Raw genomic sequence first — 3,855 nt, 5'->3', positions numbered from 1 at the left:
TCCAATTCAGCACATATGCGAGTGGAGAATTGTCAAGGAAGTCCAACACAGATGCATTGGACTTCAGAAAAGGAAAGTTCTCAAAAATGAGGGGACAGGTGTGAAGGAAGTTGAAAGGGAAGGTCAGGAGGGTCAAATCACTCCAGAAAACATGGAACTTATTTAAAACCGCGGTACTAGAAGCTCAGTTGGAATGCATACCAAGAAGGAGGAAAGGTTCCACCAAGTTCAGGAGGAAGCCAGCGTAGCTAACAAGTAGAGTCAGGAAAGCTAAAAAAGGAAGAAAACTTCCTTCAAAAAATGGAAGTCCTGCCCAAATGAAGAGAACAGGAACATAAACTCTGGCAAAAGAAATGCAATGACACAATAAGGGATGCAAAAAGAGAGTTTGAGGAGCATATAGCTAGAAGTGTCAAGGGGAATAACAACAACTTATTTAAATATGCCAGGGAGGCAGTAGGACCCTTAGATGATGAGGGTGTGAAAGGGATTCTTAAAGAGGATAAGGAGATTGCAGAGAAGCTGAATGGGTTCTTTGCATCTGTCTTCACTGTTGGGGATACTGACCACATACCCTCTCCAGAATTGAGTTTTTCAGGCATAGCGGCTAAGGAACTGCATGGATTTGAGGTGACAATGAAAGATGTTCTAAACTGTTTTGAAAAGCTAAACTAACAAATTGCCAGGGCCAGATGGCATCCACCCAAGTGTTCTGAAGGAACTTAAATGTGAAAATGCCTATCTCCTAGCAAAAATATATAAATTGTCCCTACAATCAGGGTCTGTACCAGAGGATTGAAAAGTAGCCAATGTGACTCCAATTTTCAAGAATGGATCCAGGAAACAACAGGCTGGTCAGCTTAACATCAGTGCCAGGTAAATTGATGGAAAGCATACTTAAGAAAAAAATTGTTAATCATATAGAGGAACAGGCCTTGTTAAAGGAGAACCAGCATGGCTTGACATAGTATACTTGGACTTCCAAAAAGCGTTTTATAAAGTTCCCCACCATAGGCTCTTGAGTAAACCTAGCAGTCATGGAATAAGGGGAAAGGTTCATGTGTGGATTGGTAACTGGTTGAAGGAGAGGAAACAGAAAGTAGGAATAAATGGACAGTTTTCACAATTGAGGGAGGTAGGAAGTGGGGTCCCCAGGGATCTGTACTGGGGCAAGTGCTCTTTAACTTGTTCATAAACAATCTAGAAGTTGGGGTGATGAGCAAAGCGGCCAAATTTGCAGATGACACTAAACAATTTAGGGTAGTGAAATCCACAACGGATGGCTTCTCGGCTTTTTGGCTAAGATCAAGTATACTCTAGTAAGTAGTCAATCTGTTCTTATCAATTTAATATCTGATACAATTTTTATTTTAATTGTAAACTGCCCTGAGGCATTTTGGAAGGGCAGTATACAAATCAAATCAATCCATCAAGCAATCAAATAAATAAATAAACAAACTCCAAACAGATCTCTGCAAACTGGGGGACTGTTTGACAAAATGGCAAATATGGTTCAATGTAAAGTGATGCACATTGGGGCAAAAACCACCAACTTCACATATACGCTGATGTGATCTGAGCTGTCGGTGACTGACCAGGAGAGAGATCTTGGGTTCGTGGTGGACAGCTCATTGGAAGTGTCATCTCAGTGCGTGGCAGCTGTGAAAAAAGCTAATCCCATGCTAGGAATCATTAGGAGGGGGACTGAAAATTAAAATGATAATATTATAATACCCTTATCTAAATCTATGGTGCGGCCACATCTGGAGTACTGCATACAGCTTTGGTCATCATATCTTAAGAAGGATATTGTAGAACTGGAAAAGTGCTGAAGAGGGCAACCAAAATGATCAGGGTCCTGGAGCACCTTCCTTATGAGGTTAGGCTACAGCATCTGGGGCTCTTTACTTTGGAAAACTCAAAGGCATGATGCCTTTCAATGCCAGTTGCAGTGCAGCAACAGCAGGAGATAGGGCATGCACATACCTTGCCTATGGACTCCTCAGAGGCATTTGGTGGGCTACTGTTTGAAACAGGATGCTGGACTAGATATGCCTGATCCAGCATGGCTGTTCTTATGTATGTTCTTATGACAACTAATGTGCCATGCTCTGCAGGCCAGGATTACAGTAGATGCTTCAGATATGTTCTTCTGCTGGTCATGCAAGGCCTAAAAGCCAGGCTGCTAGTATTTATACTGACTGGGCCAATCTAAAGATCTCTTACTGCCTTAGTATCATGGACAGGGCCAATGTTGGAGATGCCTATCTCCAGTTGTGTGGCTAAAGTGGATTCAGAAGGTCTATGGTAGCTTGTAGCTTACTCCTGCTAACTGGGCAAAGGGGCACCTTTTTAACGTGGTGATTCTCTTTATTTAGCAGGGGGAGAGTAAGTGGACCTATCCACCCCCAGCACAGTACTTCCAATGGCTGTTGCTGGTGGCTGTCTTATGTTTCTTTTCTTTTCTTTTCTTTGGGGACAGGTAGTTATCTTATTTATTTATTATTTCTCTATGTAAACTGCTTTGGAAACTTTTGTTCAAAAGTGGTATATAAATATTTGTTGTTGTTGGCCTGTGCAATACTGGCTTTCCAAAATTGAAAATTGCCCAATATCCATAGTATTGGAGCTGTTCCAATCTGATATGGTACACCCAAACTCAACTAGGGGGAGGGGAGGATTTGCCATTTTCTGCTATCTTTCTGCCTTCTTGCCTGCCTATGCATTTATGTATTTAGTCAAAAATTAATTTTAATTTAATTTTTACTTACCCCTTTAAAAAGCAAGTTGTAGAATCTCAGATATTACATTATTTATTTCCCTTGCGATTCTTAGCTGCAACGTAACTTTCCCTGTGATTCTTGAATGTGACATCACTTTTTTGCCATGTTTTTACTGTGCTACATTGCTGAGATGTAAAGGCATCATGGCAGAATTTTGGGCTATATCCTGAGCACACACTATCCTAGTTAGCTCACTGGTCTAGAACCCAACTTATGCTTCTGAGATTCTGAATCCAAGCTTCACATTCATCTCCATGCAATATCTTCACTTCCCTATACCAAACTATAAAAAATAAAGTTAGTTAATAATGGATAAAATACAATAATAACATTTCATTTAACTCACCTACCCCTGGCCCCACAGTAAGTTATTTTTATGTACTTACTCTTTTGGTTTCAAACTCCAAGCCTCCTTGAGTTCTTGCAGGGAGGAACCAACACCTACAACTATCCATTATGGTTCATACCATTGTGTGGATAGTGTACTAGAGAAAGAGAAAGAAATTCTGAAATAACTTAGATCCCCGTGCACTGCGCCCCCCCCCCCGCCCATGTTGACTCTTGCTCCAACTCCTTGCATGAGCCCAAAGAAGCTTGCACAGAAAATCCCTCTGCCTGGAAGTACACTATACTGGTATCAGTTAAGTATGATAAGTTACCAATTATTGTCTCCCCATATATCAAGCCCATACAGATCCATATGCCAACCTAGCCTTCCACATGGTGGTAGTTCAGTGTTTAGTTAAACCATTCTTCTTTTGACAGGCATTTGATTTGATTTATTTCCCCTGCCCCCTTTTATGATTTTCCTCTTCTGTGGTGTTCCTTAGTTTTTGGAGTTGAAAGCGTTTGGCTCTTTTTTGTTTGTTTGTTTGGAGTTTTAACTTATTGCTTTTATGTTTGATTTTATTTGATCACTATTTTTAATTGTCTTTGTAAGCTTCTTTGGGATTACAAAGTGGTGTGCTTGTAAGGAGGACAAATTATATACATTGCATCAATAACAGCAATATTTTCTGCTTTTCCTTGGAGATGTTTGGTATTTTCTTGGGAAATAGGTTTCAATGGAGTT

The 3,855-nt window shown here is 40.4% G+C and overlaps 1 pseudogene; it reads left to right on the top strand.

Annotated features, from left to right (window-relative positions):
* The first annotated feature begins 1,279 nt into the window (after positions 1–1,279).
* On the top strand, positions 1,280–1,396 carry LOC128352641 (uncharacterized; annotated as a pseudogene).
* Positions 1,397–3,855: the final 2,459 nt, after the last annotated feature.

This window comes from Hemicordylus capensis, chromosome 3 (genome assembly GCF_027244095.1).
Source record: "Hemicordylus capensis ecotype Gifberg chromosome 3, rHemCap1.1.pri, whole genome shotgun sequence".
In the NCBI taxonomy this organism is placed as follows: domain Eukaryota; kingdom Metazoa; phylum Chordata; class Lepidosauria; order Squamata; family Cordylidae; genus Hemicordylus; species Hemicordylus capensis.
Note: the sequence above shows the minus strand (reverse complement) of the source record. Positions and strands in the feature narration are given on the sequence as shown.